Genomic DNA, 20,494 nt, shown 5'->3' with positions numbered 1-20,494 from the left:
AGACTGGCTGACAAAACGTTTTAATTCGCCTATTTTAGTCTCATTGCGCAACACCCATTCCCAGATGACCCACCCCTGCCCCCCCAAAAAAGAGTTAGTTCAAACATTAGCTAGGCTGTCATGGGATCAGTAAGGTTAAAATTACGAACAGGAATGCAAAACAGACATTAAGTTGAATTCACGAATAGTCTCGTCAGTCAGATAAGTGATTACCTTTACATTAACCTCGCATTTCGAAAACTACCTGAAGCATATCTAATGTTATCGTTATCTGTGGTCAGGTTTCTTGTAAAAACTGTAAACCAAGCCCAATCTAAAATGGCCGACTACTTTACAAAACACCACGGTTACTTTTGTGGTGCATGTCTTTCTTTTATGTTTACTCTAGTGAGTTCCAGCTACCTAGTAACCTGCGTAAACAGTTCAGTCTTCCCGCGTCGGATTGGCGGGTTGTTCAAACAGCGGAAATGATGTCCCTTTAAGCAGGAAACGTCCGTTTAGTAAAGCTTAGAGTAAAGTTAGGTAGAATCAACTGATCATCAGCTGTTTTTGTGTTAAGCATTCCCGGCCTCTGGTTTACAGAAGCACCGATTCTCAAATTATTGGTAAGTACCCTGTGTGTCTGAATACTATAGCAATTTGTCGGAGTTATACGGATATTTGTGGAATTTTAGCCTGCCCCGTTATTAGTTTCATATTACGGCCCCAATGTTTAAAATCTCCAAGGAGGTTAAACATGATTTTGCAGAGCGATCCCGTTGAAATCAATAGAAATTAGCATTTTTGTGTGATAGAAGCTTTTGTGGTGAGTGAACCCTTGAAGTAGGCATTTCACTTATCTGCAGGGTGAAAAGTACAGTGGCGGTGGAGCTGTTCTAAGAACCCAAGCAAGCGTGTGACAGTTTTCCCGAGACAAGGATCATTAGAGGGAAGGAGTCGCATGTCATGATTCTGATCATACTTGAGACATAGCAAGCAAGGTAACGATAACAGAGTGAAACGGCAGCCTGTCCCAGTTCTGATCTTAAAGAAAGATGGTCGAATGTTGACAAAAGAGTCTGCTAGAAGGTAGGGCTGCCTGTGTAAAGGTTTAATTCTGATAGGGCAAGTCAGCCTTAATGCTGACAGGACAGCCCGAGTCATTTACTGATAACAGAGAATGCACGCAGCCCCCCTCAAGGCTCACACTAGAGGGAGAAGGAGGTGAGAATGCCCGTGAATTCATACTAGAAATAAGGAATGGCAAAGCCAATAGGTACCGCCCATACAAAAGCTATTGTATTTGTCAAATGTCTTTTAGCCATGTTGTACAGTAGCGTGGCTATGCAGCTTGGCTAAAAGTAGAAGTTAGACAAAAATGTTTTGTGATACTTCTGTTGCAGATAAGGCACGTTCAGAGATGCCAAAACAGCCCTTTGTGCAATTCTTACCTGGACAGAAGCGCTTAGTAAAGTCAAATGAGTTAATCCAAATTTGGTGTGATTTGTGGATAGAGTGTATAACATGGCGAAACATTAAAAAAAAGTGTAACTGTCTGGATATAGAGTTCTGCATAGCTACATTTTCCTTTCATGGTATTTAAGAATATGTGCTGGGTAGCCACGTTGGTCATTTACTGAAAGTGTAACTCGTTCTTTTTGATGGTGTAATATTGTGAGTGCGTAGGGGTCATGGTCTCTTTTGAGATTGGTAACATTAAAGCCTATTTTATTAACATAAATAATCTACACTTCCTATCCACCAACTACTGTAGAAGGGAGAAAACAAAAATAGAACCTCTTGCAAAGCTTTTCTAATGCGTGTGCTTTTTTAGGTCCCGCCTGAGCAAGCACATGTGCTGCCCTGGCGAGACATTTAGTGAGTGGGCTTTAAAAAGCCGGCCGCAGGTTTTTGTGTGGCCTAGAGCGTGCGGTTACCCGCACAGTAATGCGCATTCCTCACATCTCTCGATCAAGCGCCATCTCTCCTAAGCATGTGCTTCAATACTCCTCCCCCACCACAGATCGCGTCTCGCGGCCGAGCGTCTTGTTTATCTGTTGTACACCGCTTTCCTTTGTGAGTTATCACCTTTCACCTTGCATCTATGCCCACAGTCATTACTTCCCCAGTTAAGTGTTTGTGCACATGACCAGGCTGCGTTTTCCTGATTACTCCTACGCAGGCATTCTCACACTGTTTTTTCTTCTGCGCTTTATTTCTTGCAGATGCACTTCACGGTGCGCCTTAGGCTCCCAGTCCAGTTATCCTGCTCCATCATGTCCGCCGCCGTACTGTGTTTACTGACACTCAGCTGATGTGTCTGGTCTCTTTTCAGGTTTCTCCATCTTGTCACTAATTAACTCCACATTGTAATCAGTAACCTTCGTTGTGCTGTTATTTATGTTTACTCTTCACTTTGGGTGTCCGGAGCTTTCAGGATCACCACACTTGCCCAATTATGGTTACCGTATATTGTTGGGTTCACCGCGATCCGCCACGTTATCACGTGACCTTCCCCATGCTGGTAAAACCGAGCCCGCGCATGCACACGCTTGTAATAGCATTGTGTTACTCGCAGTCGCGAGAGAAGCGTTTGAAGAATGTTTGGCGTACATTCAGGTTAGTCTCAGGACCTGGCTTCCTTTTTAGTTGTACCGATGCAGACCTTTTGGGAGTACTCTATGACCCTTGGTGTATTTAATCATTTTCGTTATAGGTGACACGCGTTAGTTGAAGTTTATTATCGTGCCTCGTGCTTAAGGTATCAGCTTTCTTCTGTTTATCACTTTCACTCAGCATATTCTGTCCCTGCTTCGGTTGTTTAACATTTAACTTTTTGTTTCCGGAGTTCGTAGCAAACTGTCCTTTCACAACATACTGGCAGTTCATTATCTTTCCTCGTGCATAAGGTATCAGCATTTTTTTGTTCATCTTTTTCACTCGACAAACTTTGTTACTGCTTCCGTTTTTAATGCTTAACTCCTTGTTTCAGGAGTTCGTAATACAATGTCATTTTGCAAGATACTGGCAGTTTCTTTTTATTTTCAGTAAGTGCAAGGCTTTAGTAAGGTCCACACCTTGTGACGTTTGCATGCACTTTTTTCCCCCTTGGGTGTCGCCTCGTATCCATTGGCTTATTATCTTTATCACTTCACATTGTGGGTCGTCTAGGTCTGTTTTGTATGTCACTCATTCCCGTCGCTTGCTCATTTCACTGCTATTCTACCACTCAGATTAGTATCTATGCACAGGGTGTATGTGCCTCTATTCCGGTTACTAGAGTTCTATTAGGGTGCCGCTGGATCTGATGGCTCAACATGTTTTTGCATAAAAGTTGTGTATAAAAGCCTGCATTGTCACCTTTTAGTTGTCATTATTGTCCACTTTTTGACACCCACACACGCACTTTCAGAGCTCTGAATCAGCTTTGCTTCCTATAGTATCCTGCCAGACTCAGAACTCTACTCCGCACAATACCCAAAGTCACTCAGAGAGTTGCTCTGACAAATCACCTTCTTACTCAGAGCTCCGATTTTAAACAAGCATTGGCATAGCCAATAGGTCTCGCTTTTGGGGCCTTATAAGTGTTTAACCTTGCAACAGTTAATGTTGTTGCACCAAAGATATTGTGCTGCATAACTAAATACTTAAAAGGTCCTAAAAGCAAGACCTATTGGCTATGTCAATGCTTGTTTTGTTTTGTTTATGCGAGATCTTGCAGTGTGAGCGCTGTTTCAGGCGGGAAGTAAAAGCAGCAGTCTCCTCGAATACTAGAGCGGTGAGAGGCGAGGACTATTTGTGTCCCCTGATACTAGATAAATGACAGCATAACCAAGCCTTAATATAAGAGAACATAGTCTGCATTTAACTTACACAACCGAAGGAGTGTAGTCTTCCTCATGAGTACAGTTATTTAAGGGAGTGGCAGTAGGAATACATTTATTGTGTGTGATTTTTAACAAAAGTCTTCCGAGTTTTTTATGTAGGTTTTGTCTTTATTGGGTTTTCATGGACCTGCATTATCAGTTATAAAATCAAAGAACTAAAAGGAACCCCTGCTAGAAGTACTTTGTTCCAGTTTATGCCACCCCTCTCTTGCATCTTAGTATGCCTTAATCTGACACAGCAGATAGCCAAATTTACAAAGACTGCACCATTTCAACTTCTGTTGTGGAAACTCAGGCCTGTCATCCCACCCCCTACACTTCAGAACAGCAGTGCACATGTTGGTGCTCTTGATTGTTGATGATAGTGAATCACTACTGGGTGGCCGTTGTAGATCTGCTTTTTTTTTTCTCTCTCTCAATGCTGTTTTGCTTGTTTTGGCCTGACTTATTGGGTGCAGATCAGGCAGTCAACAATTCCAAAAGACCTTCAAGGGATCTCCTCTTCAGAACAGAATTTTTGTTAAACTGCTCTGCATAACAGAAATATCTCTACTATTTTGGTCTGGGCAACCTTCACTCCACCCCATGAAAAAGAAACTCAGGAGACCAAGCCCACCTGTGGAAATCAAGATTGTTCGCTAGGCCTTCTCTTGCAATGTCCACTGTTAGACCCGGGATCCCTGGTTGGCGGAGGTAGGTACCTTAGGTCAAGTAGGGACCCACGTTCCATCGTCAGGGAAAGGAAGGTCACCTTTTAGATAGCCCGCTCGGTAGCTTGGCACGAGCAGCCATGCTTATCTTCAAGGCAAATATGTAAAGTATTCGCAACCACGCTCACAATAATCCGATGATGACACCACAAATTGACTCCACACAAGTTTTATTAAACAAGTATGTAAAAAGATATACAATAAGACCACACAATTTAAAACCAACATATGAGGTTGTGTACTATTTCTCCTGGGCGGTTGTTAGGCCAGCCAGCCCTTGTAAGTTCTGGCGATGTCAATGAGCGCTTCTAAACATTCTCCTGTAGTCCTAATCACATGTCATACAGTTCGTAATGCTAGAATCCGATACTTTTGCAATTTAAAAATACTGTAATGTGGCGGCTCACAGCAGTTGCCACCACCCTTCCGAGTGGAGCAACACCGTGTTCCATCGCACCCCCGTCAGGCCGTAGCCTCTGTTACTTGGGTCACCCGAGTGCCCAGTACAGGACCACTAGGGCCCCCAGACAGGCTACCTTCCACCAATCCGGAACCTGTCTTTAGTAGTGCAGCACACATACCTTAGGTCCTGAAGAAGTGCCAACCGATTCCTCTAGAAAGACCATGGCACAAAACATGTCGACCTCACACTAGCTATTGTCCACCGAGAACATTACCTCCCAGTAGGACATCCATATTTTTATTTAGGAAGGTACTACTGTGTACATTAAAATGAATGTACAGGACTGTCCCTTGCCTATTTTTAAACAACCACCTTTGAGCACACACTACCTCACCTCCCCCACACCCGCACGCACTCTACAGCTTCCTAAAAAGATCTCCGATAAAGAGCCCTGGAAACGGTGAGCCCGTCGATCATTGCAGCGCCGGTCCGACGAGGAGCAATGCCCAATGATGAAGCATGACACCTCTCGGGGTGTGTGAGGGCAACATGACTAAAGATTTGTCTTTCCCATCCCCTTCCCTCCCTTAAGAACTGCACCCTCCTTGTGTCACGTACTAAAGAGGGTCCCTAAGGGCTGCAGCACGTATTGTGACACCCTAAGAGACCCCTTGGCACCAACATGCAAACTGCTATTGCAGGCTGTGTGCCATGGTGCAGAGAAAAGTAAAGACACAACATGGCATATGGAGTATAGGTAAGTCACCCCTACAACAGGCTTTATAGCCAGCCCTTAGGCAGGGGGCTCTGTACTACATGTGTGGACATATATGCATGAGCAGAAATGACCCTGTGATGCCTGAGTCAGTTCTTAGCAATTGCAAGTGAACAGGGAAGACATTTGAGTGCATGTCCTGGACACTGGTATTTACAAGTTTCCCAGCTACATGATGGTTTCACTGAAACTAGAGATGTTTGATATCAAGCATCACATATTAATAAACCTACACTGATTCCAGTGATGGATTTATTAATGCATGCCCCCTCAGAGATGCCAACATCTCTGTGGGCAGAAACATTGCTTGCTCTAGCCGAAGGTTTTGTCAACTCCTCCAAGTAGAATGGATAAGTGGTCAACGTATCAAAGTAGGAGTCTTCAGAGGCCTCTGCAAACTTTGATATGCGAACCAAGGCTTCTTCAGACAGGGGAAATGCCACCCCTACCTGTGCAATTAGCTAGTTAGGAGGCATGTTCCCATCTTGGGTTAGTACCACAACGAAGCTGGGCTACCTGAAGTGGACACTACTTTTAGAATTCCACCATCTTAGTTTTGGCAGAATTACGCTATCTCGGTCAGGGTTATGCTCACTTCCCACAGGAAGTGGTCATATAGAGTGTGTAGACACACTAAAGGTCCATCCCTGTTACACCCCTAAATTAAGTATTTAGGTGGCACCCCAGAAACTCAAATTCAATGGATCTAGCAGACATGACAAAGAAGAGCCACGAGAAAAGTGAGAGCTGAGCACTATTTTTTGGCCAATCCCTGCATGAGCCAAGTCTCAACAATCTCGACCAACTCCCAATAACCCCGGGAGACTGCCAGCCCTTCGCAAATTACCAGTATGTCTCCCTTGGAGTAGAGGAGCTACTGCCCTGCAGGCAAAAAGCATCGAACCGCAAAGTCCAGTCCACTGAGTTGCTGCTTTCTGGCCATCCTGATTTAGTAGATACCCAGGAAGAGGACCATGCGCTCCTGAAGGTCAGATCTGCCACTCAACCAAGTAAGGACACCAGTACCAACCGGCGCTACACGGCACCAATACACGGGCACCAGACCCCTTGAAACAAGCACAGCCCATGAGTCTAATCTGGATTACCCCCTCCCCCCACACCAAGACTGAGCCGCCGTCAAGGGGCGGCAGCTTCTCAGAGTCCCACTTCCAGGGTTGCCCATCAGTCCTGATTTTTGCACCCTCAACCAAGGCAGCTAGGCTCCAGGATGCACAGAGCTCAGCCGACCTTTCCGGTCTGCACCCTGGCACTGGTACCAACAATCTGTTGTGCCCCATTGTCCCCCAGGCCCTTGTGAGGTAAGCCCCCTGTGGAAGCTCCCGGACTTGTCCCAAAATCCCCCTCTGCATCCTGTTTCTACCCCATTCTCCTAACTGGCGTAGCACACACAGCTACCAACCTTACCAGCACCTCTGCACCTGGGTGCCCAGGGCAAGTAGCAAGCAACTCCTGGTGGTACTTTGGACATTGACCCCCTGCAACCTTAAGACCCCAAGGAGACCCCCCAGAAGCCGACTGTAAATACCTGTATGGTATCTATGCCTTTTCTCCCATAGGAAATCATTGTGCATAAAGGTGCAACTAAGTAACTGGTTTGCTTACCTGCAAAATTAAATATTTTAAAAAGTACCTACTTGATAAAGTACTTGATGTCAATATATAGATGTGAGTTTTCCACGTTCAAATATGTTGTCTATGTCTATTGTTGATGGCATTTTACATCTGACCATATTTAACCAATGGCGTTACATTTTGAATGGCATTAGCACTTTAAATTTTGCCTCCTCCCTTGCATGCGTCATGTGACCAAGGCCTCTGTGAAGGCCGAAACGTTATGCTGAGGTGCGCCTTTTCCACAATTGAATAAAACACTGCTCACCTGCACTTTGGGTCTCCTCTCTTCTTCTGCACCGACGGTATCCAGGATTGGGCTCCAGGCGAGAGAAAGCTGAGATTGTTTCATCTCTACAAACCGGCATTGTGCTTCGCTGGTTCTTGGATGACCCCTTCCCTTGCAAGCGGCGGAGCGGTAGGAAGCCAAGACCTCTGGTGACCCGGAAGTCGTATGTCTTCTCCCGTTAGGGAGTAATTGCTCCAGCCCCCGGCCACTGAGGACGCCGACAGTAACACGGACCTGACGAGGAGTACGGAGGGCTTTTTGCTCCCTGGAGACACCTGAAGTCGGGCTGCAGTGTTCGTGTCGTGATTCTGGATAGCGCCGGTAAGAGAAGTCTGTGCCCGGCCATCCGGCGGCGTGCATTTGCTTGTACTGTTGTGTGGCAGTGAGTACGCATTGTGCGTGAGGAAACCAAGAAAGGCAGCATGTCAGCAGACGCAATTAAGGCAAGGGAACTGGCAGCTCTTAATGCGTTTGATGATTCCCCGGCTGTGGGGTCATCTGGGCCAGCAATACAAAATGCACCTGTGAATGAACTTTGCAGCACCCGAGATAAGTTTAAGAAATTGGAGAAGCTTATGAGGCGTGAACTTTCCAAATGGTGGGAGCACCGCTCCCTGAGCCGCTATCTGGAGGTCAACAGAATACCGCGGGAGCTGCGTGTGATGCTAGCCCCCAGCTATGAAGATCCGGACCCAGATATGCTCAGGGAGTGGGCTGAGTGCAACCTTGATTCCTCGCGCCGACTAGTACAGATACTTGTACGTTATGCGGAAAGCGATCGTCTGAAAACACAGACTAAAATAGATGAACTAAATTTGGAGATTGAATCATCTTGTGGGGAGTTTACGGCAGTGTGTACAAAACTGCGAGGGGAAATGATGGCAAGGCTTCAAAAAGAAGAGGAGGCAATTAGCAAGAGAAAGGCCTTTAAATTCCAGAGAGATAAGGCAGATTATGCTGAGGGGCGTATCTTTACTTTTGCTAAAAAATATGAAGCCATCAAAGCCAGCAGAAGACTCAAGTCTTCATCGTTTCCAGGCCGCTCCACTCAGAGAATGGGGTCAGGGGCAGCACAGCAAGACGATTCTTCAGAGTCTAATCTAAGCTCATGTATCAACAGTGATTCGAACTCCAACACTTATCAGACAGACTCGCAAATGGGGTTTACCAAACCCACGTTAGCAGAGGAGCTCGAATGCCTACGGAAGGACAGGCGCGAGACCTTACGCCCAAGAATTCAAGCGCCTGCAGAAACAAAATCCGCAATGCCAAGCGATACCAACGCCGAAAAGCCAATACAAGAAAAGAATCAGCAAAAAAAGAAAAAAAGCACCAGGAAATGGAACAGGAAGTGAGCGATCGTTTAAAGACCTCAGGTACTGCCCTCTCGGTCATCAACCTTACTGACATGGTGCTCTCTCAGTCCGAACTCCGCATTCTATCGATGGGTCTCACATTTTGTCCTCCCTGTGATTTCAACTATGTAGATACTAGGATAGACCTATATAAATTTGTCCACAAGTTAAAATTACAGAAACATTTTTCGGGTGGCAAGACACGCAACACACCTGTGAGGGCGGAGTTGGCCAACCAGGGGCTCCTGGTCCGTGACGCCCCATGCTTAGAGGCTATGGAATCACTCGGACTGGAACAGTCGATGTCACAAGATTCATCGGCACAGACCACAAGTAGGGTGGGGGGCCTTACATCGTTCAAACCACGCTCTACATACACTCCTGTGATGATATATGACAACATCGACATCTTCCATGATGCAGCTGTTAAGGAAATCAAGGGGCTGCACTAAAAATTGCTCAACTCTAAACTAAGGAAATACACACAGAATGATCAATATTTGAAACTCATCAAAAAGATCCAGCAAAATGAAAATGTCATCGTCAGGCAATCTGACAAGGGGGGCAATATAGTGTTATGGCCGCGACAACTATATTTGAAAGAAGCCCTCTCCCAATTGAACAACCCAGATTGTTATAGACATAGTGACATCACCCTGGTGAGGAAAGCCCAGGCAGACTTCTATTCATTTCTGATGGGGTGGAGATCTTTTGGTTTGTTAAGCATGGATGAGTTAAAGTACTTAAAAAACGACAACCCGGTCATGCCGGTCTTATACTTGATCCCAAAGTTTCACAAGAACCCGGTTAACCCCCCGGGAAGACCAATTATTGCAGCTTGCGGGGGATTGCTGGAAAAGACAACCATTTATGTATTTTAAAGCATTCATAAGTATTTATATTTATTTATATGCTATATTTGCACAGATTAGGTGGCGTTATTTTCACATATGCATTTGCACTTTTTCTACGCGCATTGCACTTTTCAGTGACATATGGACAGTGGTTACACTATATTGTCTTTTTGCAATCGTATATACAAGCGCATTTATGCGGGTATCATTCGCCACCACAAATGGGCGTTATCAATATTTGTTTGATATTGAATTCTAAAATAACAACAAAAATTTTACAATTTTATAAAAAAATTTAATGTCAGTGTAAACTTTGGCAACAAAATGTAAATGATGCATCAATACCTCCTTTTATTCACCTGTGTATATATACATGTATCAAATGACGGTTTGGAAAACAGACTAGCTATGTCTAATATATGTAGTATGTTCTCAGTTTTAATGCTTCTAATCACATGGTGTTGCAAAAAGAAAAAAATGGTAATTGTAATTTGTGCAATGGACCCTTTAAAAGGGATGTTCCTTTACTTGCCTGACGATCTGTGACCAAGGGCGGACGCCCGAAACGCGTCAGATTTGATGAACTTGCCTTTCCATTAAATATTGCCAAATGAAGATTGGGACTCGCGTGGTTTTTCTGCTCAGCTGCCTTGCCGGTGGTTTGCGATGAAAAATTGCTTTTGTTTAATATATATATAGATATAGATATATATATCCACGAGAAACTCCTTTGTATCCAGAAACGAAAACCCAGGAGACAGACCACAGGACCAGATGTCAGGTTTCTTCTTTTTTATTTGCTCAAATTTGTGAGAGAATGCATTACGCGTTTCGGGCTTCCAGAGCCCTTGTTCACATGCTATATATATAAAAAAAATACTTATTTTTCTAAATTGGTCTCTGATTTATTCTCAAGTGTGTCTCATTGCCTCTGTGAGTACAACAAATGCTTAGCACTGCCCCCCGTTAAGCCTAACTGCTTGCCCACAGTACCATAAAAGAGAGCATTTGGGTTATCATTTGTGGATCTGTAAACCAATTGGGGTTAGCTTGGACTCTTTACACAGTGTACCTCGTTTTGGCCCACTATATAAAGATCCAGCTTCCTACACACATTACCAGGCAAGGTTTAGAGGCCATGTGTGGTCTTAATTATGACTTTCCTGCCCATAATCCAGAAATGACCCAATAAGTGAGTGAGTGTCCTGCAGTTAGCGGTCTAGTGGACCCATTCTCCTCATCTTCTACTGAACCCACAGTAGCCACCATAAGGTAGTAGAGGTAGATAAGATGCCAGGCATTTTTCTGTTGTGCTCCAATTCTCTAGAACTAGATCCCAGTTCAGGTGGCCAGCCTCCATCCCTTATCCATTTCTGAAAGGAGCTAAAAATGACCACTTGTGAAGCAATACTTTACCACAGAGTAGCTACCCAGTTGCTGGATCACCACTAAAGAGTTTCTAACCAGTCCCATCCGCTCTATTGTAAACCAGTGCAGTTGATGTTTTATCTGTGCTTGACTTGACTTACCTTCTTCAGCACAACCCATTATAAATTACCCCATCACGTACAGCGGGCCAGTTCTCTGTAACTAGGTATGTGCCATATTCTAAACTATTTTTAATATATATTGCCTCAAAGACCTTTTCAGCATACTCCACAAGCCATTATTTTTAGCCAATGTTCTGAGGCAGTTTGTACTTTCAAGAAAATTCTGATGAGTATTTTCAGTTTGACCATGCTTTACTGTATGCAGAGCAAGTCAAAACTTTGAGATGACTAGGTTCAAATATCACTTTACAGACTCATTTAGAGGTAGGCATTACCATCCAGGTGTGATTCCCTGATTCAGTAATGACATTACTACAGCTTGGGGCATAGACATGCTATTATTGCTCCATTTTGGGCCATGAGCAGAGGAGTGGTTCCAGATAATGAACCTGGTATTACATTTACCAGCATTTTGTGCGTGGCCCAGGGACCATTTTAGCTGTCTTTGCCAGCCTGTTATCTCAGAAAATTAAGACATCAATTTGTTCATAATAATTCATAAACCGAGGGGCTTTGGGACAGCTTCCTTCTGTCATTGGCCTGTTGGAGTATCATTTACACTTTTGTTCAGTCCACATACATACAGCGAGGAACTGGGTCAGCGCCCATGAACCAGTGTGACTCGCAGGCAATTTCAGTCACATTTTGTTTCCAGCCCATGGGACAAACAATCCAGTGTTTGGATTGTCGAGCAGTGTGAGGTGTTTAATTTCCTCCTTACTTTCTGCTTCCGGATCTGGAAGGGACATCCTCTGTCAGATAAGGGTGCGTGTTAATCTGTGCTTCTGCTCCTTGTGAGGACTTCACTGGAGATCACAGGAATCCCAGCTCCTGATTTATCCCGTCCTCCTCGATGATGCGCCTCACAGTTACCTTGACTTCTCTGGTCTGCCTATCTGCTAATTTATTTTCAGTTTTTCAATGCTGAGCTCCCTGAAGTCGCCCTGCATGGTAAGATTTATCACAAGGTGATACAGTGCCAGTGTTTGACTTTGTCACTCTCATTTGCTTGCTTCATATTCAATGGATTATCCTGCTCTTCTTTTGTGTCTTCGTCCCTGGGAGCATAGCCTATTTATGGCTATTTATTGGCTGACTTGTATCCTTCTCGTTACATTTAGGGGACTACTTTTTCTTTTCCATTACTCTCCATGAGCGTCCTGCTCAAATTCCTGTATTCGCCCCCCCTTCCTATAACCTCCTGTGCTGTGTTTATTTATTTATTTATTTGCTTGTATAGCGCAGGACTCGACCCCCTGAGGGGTATCTCCGAGCTTGTGCTCTTGCTAAAATAACCTAATCATGATTCATGGACTGTGATGGTGTCAATTTGTTGATAAATTAGCAGGCAGGAAATAAGTACGTTTTTAAAGTCTTTTTAAAGGACGGAAAGTTAGTGTTTAATTTCAAAGTTGCTCCCCGCAAGTGTTGCTCCCCGCACCTCTCAGCTTGCCTGTAGAAACACAGCAACAAGAGAATTTTTTTCCAGGGGATATGACTGAAGAGCTGACTTTAAGGATTGTTTTTGTTTTATCTTCTGCATTTAACATATTGCAAGAAAGCTCAAGCTTTGGAGCACACAGACGTTTATAGCGTTATGGATAGGACTGATCTGCTGTACTCTCAGCTGATGTCTGAGACAGAAGGTCTCAGACATAAATCTGCTCCCTGGCTTACTACAGGAAACCAAATGGTTGAATCATGTGGAAAGTAAAGTAGGCCATGACAAGCGTTAGTTTCCCTTTAAATTCTGACCCTTCCTTATCCTGCTGATGTTTTCTTCACTGTTTCCGAGTGAATCGTATTTGAAAAATCAAACTATGCCGTTTTTGAGATAACTGTACTTGCTTTTTCTCCATTTTGGCGTTTTTTTTTTCTTGTACTTTTTTAAAACAATATTTCTTTACATACAAACATTGGCGACGCCAGACAGGTCAACATTTGCATTACAAACGTGAGACCTATTGGCTTTGTTTTCTCTTGGTAGTCTTTTGATGGTGGCAACCAATCCGATATTTGTGGTATTATTACATTTCTCAAAATCCACAGGAATGGTTTAGGTATGTTGTAACTACTCAAATGTTCTGCCATTATCACTGGACTCAAAAGTGTTCATATTTTTATGTGGACTGGACATTAAATTCAGCAAAGCAAATAATATGTCTAAATGTGTCATAAGAGCTTAATGGCGTTTCATGTCCGTAATTTTAATTTGTACTTTTACTTTTAGACCTATTGAACCACCCTCAGCTGCTTCCAGCAAGTGCCATGTTGAACGGCTGATATAAGAATGGGGGCCTTGTACCACAATCCGAAATATAGACTTACGGTTTGTAAAATGGAAAATAGGAATTATCTTATTGGTTCTGATATTCACGTATGTTGAAGGTGTATTAGGTTTATATTTTTTTGCAATAAAACCTTTAGAAAATAAGTGATGAAACATAATGCGGTTGATCGTTGTGTTTGATTGTGTGTATGCATGTTTTTCTGTATTGAGATACGTGCGTACCTGTGTGCTGTTAGAGTAGTATGTGTTTTGCTTGTAATGCTTAGGAATAATGATAGTGCAATTAAACTTAGATTACAATCTATGAAGGCTCCTGACTTGAACTGAGCTCAGAATACATAGTGTGTTTGTTGTATGATATTGGAAGTTGTTCATGCCACATTGGAACAGGTGTGTAGATGTGTTGTGTGTATGTTGTATTTATACATTTGAACCTGCTTTTAATGCATGCTGCCCAATGATCTCTTTATTTCTACAACTTTTTTAAACAATGAAAGTTTACACACTTGAATTAAGTTCTGGATGCATGGTGTGTTCGTTTTGTTTGGTAATGGCAGCTTTAAGAACTATGGATATTAATTGCTGTGTATATTGGTTTCTTTGGGATTTCTGCATGTAAGAGCTATTAGTGTGGTTACTTCTCTTAGCAAATGCAAGTGTAATTATGAACTTTTATTTCAATCAATTTTTTTGGCTATGAAAGTTGCTATACTTGGAAGGAGCTCATTTGCTTGTGTGTTTCAAGGGCAGTCTAATGCTATCACCATGTATATAATGACATTTTTCTTTCTGCTTGAAGCGTTTTTCCCAGGTCAGCTGGTTTGGACAGTGATTTAATTCTGTGATGAAGTCTTCTGCTACTATTATCTACGGGGAAGGTTTGTATTTTGTCGATTTTTGGCGGGTTGGATGTTCCCTTTTACTGTTAGTTATGTATTTTGGTACATGCATGTATAGAAATAGTGCCTAGCAGCAGTATAGGTTAGTTTATTTCTGGCAGGAATCTCTGTGTTATTGTGAGTTATGGACACAAATAGGCAAATTGTATCCTCAATTTCCAGAGTAGAGCAGGGCTGACCTTTGCAGTAGACCTCATTTCCCACTGTGAAGCAAGATGTTTAGAGGGACAGTATACAGGCTGAGAAAGGGCATTGTAATTGGTACTTTGCAAATATAGCCTATGGTAGATTAATAGTGAAGCTATCGTGGAGCGTTGGCAAATTTCATAATCCAGATTTGTATGATCACAGGTCTATACTGTTTGGTAGATCAGGAGTATTAAACCCTGCCAGCATTTGAGAAGCAGGAAGGTCTGTATGTCCATACAGAATTACTATGGGTAAAAAAAAAAAAAAATAATAATAATAGTATAAAAAGATGCCACATTGTGCTGCATAATTCATTTTTTCATGCTGGAATGAAAGATCTCTGCATTGAAGGACACAGGATGTAAACGGACATCACCTGAAAACTTGACCTGCTTGACTGATTTTTCTGCTCTGTAACAAACATCAGGTCTGATAATAACTTCTTAAAGTATTGGCCTCTTTGCTTGGGCCATCCATATTAGCTGACAGTTGTCATTTGTAAGTCTTGGGTCATGTTTAGGGCTTGGTTTTCTGAGGATTTAATCTTTTCTTGAATACAGAGATTGACCCTAGTGATACCCATGTTAATATTTGGGCCCCATTAATGTTTACCGGGAAAAAAGTACATATTTCTTGTCCTGTTCAATCCCCGCTTTTCTCTTTTTTTTTCATTGCAATATCTAGTCTATATGTTTTTAGTGCTATTATGGCATGTTGGTTTGGATTTCTAGTTTCTCTCAACAATGTTGCTTCATGAGTTGTTACCTCATGCCATCTCCGCTCTGAAAAGAAAGCCATGAGATTGTCCAAGCTACCAAAAGGTAATGAGCTCGGGAATGTCCTTTGTTGGGTGAAGAAGGGGTGTATTTTCCTTTGAGGTTGTTCTAACAACGTTGCTCTTGCACATATAAAAATCTTTCCATTCCCTGTTATGTTCCTGCCTTGTCCCGTCCCCCTTTGTCAGCGAACTTGTGGATGATTTACAGGCAAACTCTACAAAAATATGCATATCTTTTGCTTATGGAGTAAAAGTGTAAATTTACTATGTGCATACTGAGCGATGATGACTACATGTAAACAGAGTTCTCGGACAATGACTGTTCCTACACTTGAACTGAGCTCAGAATGCATTGTTGGTTTGATGTGATTGATATTGGCAGTTGTGTGTGTGTGTGTGTGTGTGTGTGTGTGGGTGTGTGTGTGTATGTGTGTGTAAATGTCTGCTTGTGTGCTGTGTGTTAGCTGTCTCTGTGAGACTCCTGTGTAATGCAAACTGAGCAATGATGAGTTTTCATTTTCAGAGTTTTCGAACTATGAAGCTTCCTACACTTGAACTGAGCTCAGTGTATTTCATATGCTTGGCCTGCAGATGTTATCAATTTGTATCTGACTGTGTTTTTGTTTTTAAATACAGGTAGTGTTTATCTGACTTGATCAGCCAGCTAACCTTGTTAATCGGTCATTCTGAGGAGGCATCGTTACAACTGTTACTCCTGTTAGATTTTGCCTGTTGAGCAGGTGTTTTGACGGATTGGAAATCAGAGTGGTGTTTTGCAACTTCAGGTAATAATTATCTTTTCAAAAAGTAAACCATATTCACTAATGATTAAGGTTAAACCGTAAAAATTGTTAACATTCAGCAGTTCAGTAGCATACTGGGAACTGAAAGATCAACCTAGTGATACATTGAGAGTTTGAAAGGCCAAGGTTAAGTCTGAATAGTGATGGATACTGAAAAGATAAGTTTCAAAAGGTTTTTCAAAAGTAAGGATCCCACAGGGTCTGATTTCTCCCCCCCCCCCCCCCCACCTTTCACAGCCTGCCAAAGGTTTTCAAACTCTGCCCTTTTAGGCTAAGAATCCAGACTTTCTTGCATAAATCCAGCCAGCTAATGGATTTACATCAGGAGTTGATGTGCAGAGGTCTGCGTTGGTAGAAGCCATTACAGACCTTTACACTATTCCGGTGAAATGCATCTACATACAACCGAGATGGGCTTTGTTTGCATAGTGGTTATGCTAAAACCTGGCATGATATTTCCCCACCTCTTCTCCCCCACCCAGGCCTATATTGGCTATCTTCAGATTCAAACATTCAAGGTATTTCTTTACATAAACCAATTGCCTGGATTATTTACACTTTTATTAGCGAGAATAAGCCAATTTAGACTTATGTTTGGGTTTCTTAAGAACATTTCAATTTAGAGGAACAAGAGTCTTCCTTAAGAACAAGTAGTAACTGATAATTCGAAACCTCTTCTTAGTTGCCAACTGATGCTCTTTTGCTGCCCCAGCCTTCTTATTAGTACTTGCAATTGTTCTTCTTTTTTGGAAAAAAAGCTGTGCAGTTGGTTGAAAGGGATGGGGGGCAGTTTGTATTGAAACAGGTGCAACACTGCATTCCTCTGGCATTGTACTCATTAACACGGCTTAACTGTTTCCAGTGTTGCCCTAAGGGGATGTAAGGTTCCCCTTGGATTAAAAAAGAAAATGTTTTTCTTATTATAAATGTGTCTATGCCATTAAAAATAAATGACAGCCAATAAAACATGTTTGTGGAAATTGGAAACCAGTATGAAAGTGCAACGTATTAATTTTTTAATTGTTATTACACTGAAATGTAAATGTTATTGCCATATTAGAGCCCGTCTACTTCATTCTAAAGTGACTTTACAGTAGAATCAATTGGTTCTTCACTCAATGCCCATTTGGTAAGATTGCATCCAATGGCACACATTTAACCTTTTGTGTGCTGTTACTCTGCCTTCTGAGCGATGATGAATACATGTAAACAGAGTTCTCGGACAATGACTGTTCCTACACTTGAACTGAGCTCAGAATGCATTGTTGGTTTGTTGTGATTGATATTGGTGTGTGTGTGTGTGTGTGTGTGTGTGTGTGTGTGTGTGTGTGTGTGTGTGTGTGTGTGTGTGTGTGTGTGTGTGTGTGTGTGTGTGTGTGTGTGTGTGTGTGTGTGTGTGTGTGTGTGTGTGTGTGTGTGTGTGTGTGTGTGTGTGTGTGTGTGTGTGTGTGTGTGTGTGTGTGTGTGTGTGTGTGTGTGTGTGTGTGTGTGTGTGTGTGTGTGTGTGTGTGTGTGTGTGTGTGTGTGTGTGTGTGTGTGTGCTTGTGTGTGTGCTTGTTAGACTCCTGCGTAATGCAAACTGAGCAATGATGATTTTTCATTTTTAGAGTTTTCGAACTATGAAGTTTCCTACACTTGAACTGAGCTCAGTGTATTTCATATGCTTGGCCTGCAGATGTTATCAATTTGTATCTGATGGTGTTTTTGTTTTTAAATATAGGTTTTGTTTACCTGACTTGATCAGCCAGCTAACCTTGTTAAATGTTCATTCTGAGGAGGCATCGTTACAACTGTTACTCCTGGAAGATTTTACCTGTTGGGGAGGTGGATTGATGGATTGGAAATCAGATTGTGGTTTTGCAACTTCAGGTAATAATTATCTTTTCAAAAAGTAAACCATATTCGCTAATGATTAAGGTAACACTTAAACAATTCTTGTTAACATTCAGCAGTTCAGTAGCAAACTGGGAACTGTAAGAACAACCTAGTAGTACATTGATAGTTTGAAAGGCCAAGGTTAAGTCTGAATAGTGATGGATACTGAAAAGATCAGTTTCTATAGGTTTTTCAAAAGTAAAGATCCCACAGGCTGTGATTTCCCCCCGCCAATTCAGAACCTGCCTAAGATGTTCAGACTCTGCCCTTTTAGGCTGATAATCCAGAAGTTCTTGCATAAATCCAGCCAGCTAAAGGATTTAGACCAAGAGTTCATCTTCAGTGGCCTGCGTGGGTAGGAGCCATTCCAGATTTCTAAGCTATTTCGGTGAAATACATTTAGATACAACCTAAATGGGTATTGTTTGCATAGTGGTTATGCTAAAACCTGGCATGATATTTCCCCACCTCTTCTCCCCCCCCAGGCCTACATTGGCTACCCCCAGATTCAAACATTCAAGGTCTTTCTTTATGTAAACCACTTCCTTTGATTCTTTACTATTTTATTAGGGGAAGAAGCCAATTTAGGCGCCTTTGTTGGTTTCTAAAGAACATTTCTATTTAGATTCTTCCTTAAGTACAAGTGGTAACTGATAACTCTAAACCTCTTCTCCGAGTTGCCAACAGACACTCATTTGCCTCCCTGACCTTCTCATTCGTACTTGCTAAATATTTTTCTTATTTGGGGAAAAAAGGTGTGCAGTGGATTGAAAGCGATGGGAAGCAGTTAGTATTGACACAGGTGCAAACACTGCATGCCTCTGGCCTTGTGCTCATTAATACAGCTAAATTGGTTCCAGTTTTGCCCGAAGGGGATGACTGGTTCCCCTGAGGTTTTTTTGTTTTTTTGTATTTTAGTTTTTTAAAATTATTATAATAAATGTTTGTATGCCATTGAAAATAAATGACATCCAATAAAACATGTTTGTGGAAATTGAAAACAAGTATGAAAGTGCAATGTATTTACATTTGTATTATTATTACACTGAAATGTAAATGTTATTGCCATACTAGAAGCGTCTACTTCATTGTAAAGTGACTTTACAGTAGAATCAATTGGTACCTCACTCAATGCCCATTTAGTAAGAATGTATCTAATGGCACACATTTAACCTTTTGTTTGCTGTTACTCTGTGCATACTGAGCGATGATGACTACACATAAACAAGAGTTCTCGGACAATGACTGTTCCTACACTTGAACTGAGCTCAGAATGCATTGTTGGTTTGTTGTCATTGATATTGGTGAGTGTGTGAGTGTGTGAGTGTGTGAGTGTGTGTGTGTGTGTGTGTGTGTGTGTGTGTGTGTGTGTAAATGTCTGCTTGTGTGCCGTGTGTTAGCTGTTTCTGTGAGACTCCTGTGTAATGCAAACTGAGCAATGATGAGTTTTCATTTTTAGAGTTTTCGAACTATGAAGCTTCCTACACTTGAACTGAGCTCAGTGTATTTCATATGCTTGGCCTGCAGATGTTATCAATTTGTATCTGACTGTGTTTTTGTTTTTAAATATAGGTAGTGTTTATCTGACTTGATCAGCCAGCTAACCTTGTTAAACGTTCATTCTGAGAAGGCATTGTTACAACTTACTCCTGGAAGATTTTACCTGTTGAGGAGGTGGATAGACAGATTCGAAATCAGATTGGTGTTTTGCAACTTCAGGTAATAATTATCTTTTTAAAAAGTAAACCATCTTTGCTAATGATTAAAGTAAAAGTTAAAAAAATTCTTGTTAACATTCAGCCGTTCAGTAGCATACTGGGAACTGAAAGATCAACCTAGTGATACATTGAAAGTTTGAAAGGCCAAGGTTAAGTCTGAATAGTGATGGATGCCGAAAAGATAAGTTTCTAAATGTTTTTCAAAGGTAAAGATCCCACAGACGTTTATTTTCCCTCTCCCCTCCCCTCACGCCCTCGCTCCCCATTCAGAGCTTGCCAAAGGTGTTCCAACTCTGCCATTGTAGGCTGAGAATCCAGACTTTCTTACATAAATTCAGCCAGCTAAAGGATTTAGACCAAGAGTTCATCTGCAGAGGTCTGCGTGGGTAGGAGCCATTCCAGATTTTTACGCTATTCCGGTGAAATACATTTACATTCAACCTAATTGGGCATTGTTTGCATAGTGGTTATGCTAAAAGCTGGCATGATATTTCCCCACCTCTTCTCT

The 20,494-nt window shown here is 42.2% G+C and overlaps 1 protein-coding gene across 1 annotated transcript in view; it reads left to right on the top strand.

Moving 5' to 3' along the window:
- The first annotated feature begins 460 nt into the window (after nucleotides 1-460).
- Nucleotides 461-20,494, top strand: part of CEP295 (centrosomal protein 295) — a 582,564-nt gene continuing 562,530 nt past the window's right edge. Inside the window, exons 1-6 of the mRNA XM_086935313.1 lie at nucleotides 461-605; nucleotides 13,665-13,763; nucleotides 14,524-14,602; nucleotides 16,227-16,375; nucleotides 18,114-18,262; nucleotides 19,841-19,987. The gene's annotated coding sequence lies outside the window, so the exon portion shown is untranslated. The remainder of the gene's footprint in view (nucleotides 606-13,664; nucleotides 13,764-14,523; nucleotides 14,603-16,226; nucleotides 16,376-18,113; nucleotides 18,263-19,840; nucleotides 19,988-20,494) is intronic.

This window comes from Lissotriton vulgaris, chromosome 8 (genome assembly GCF_964263255.1).
Source record: "Lissotriton vulgaris chromosome 8, aLisVul1.2, whole genome shotgun sequence".
NCBI lineage: Eukaryota > Metazoa > Chordata > Amphibia > Caudata > Salamandridae > Lissotriton > Lissotriton vulgaris.
This window is presented reverse-complemented; position numbering and strand designations above follow the sequence as displayed.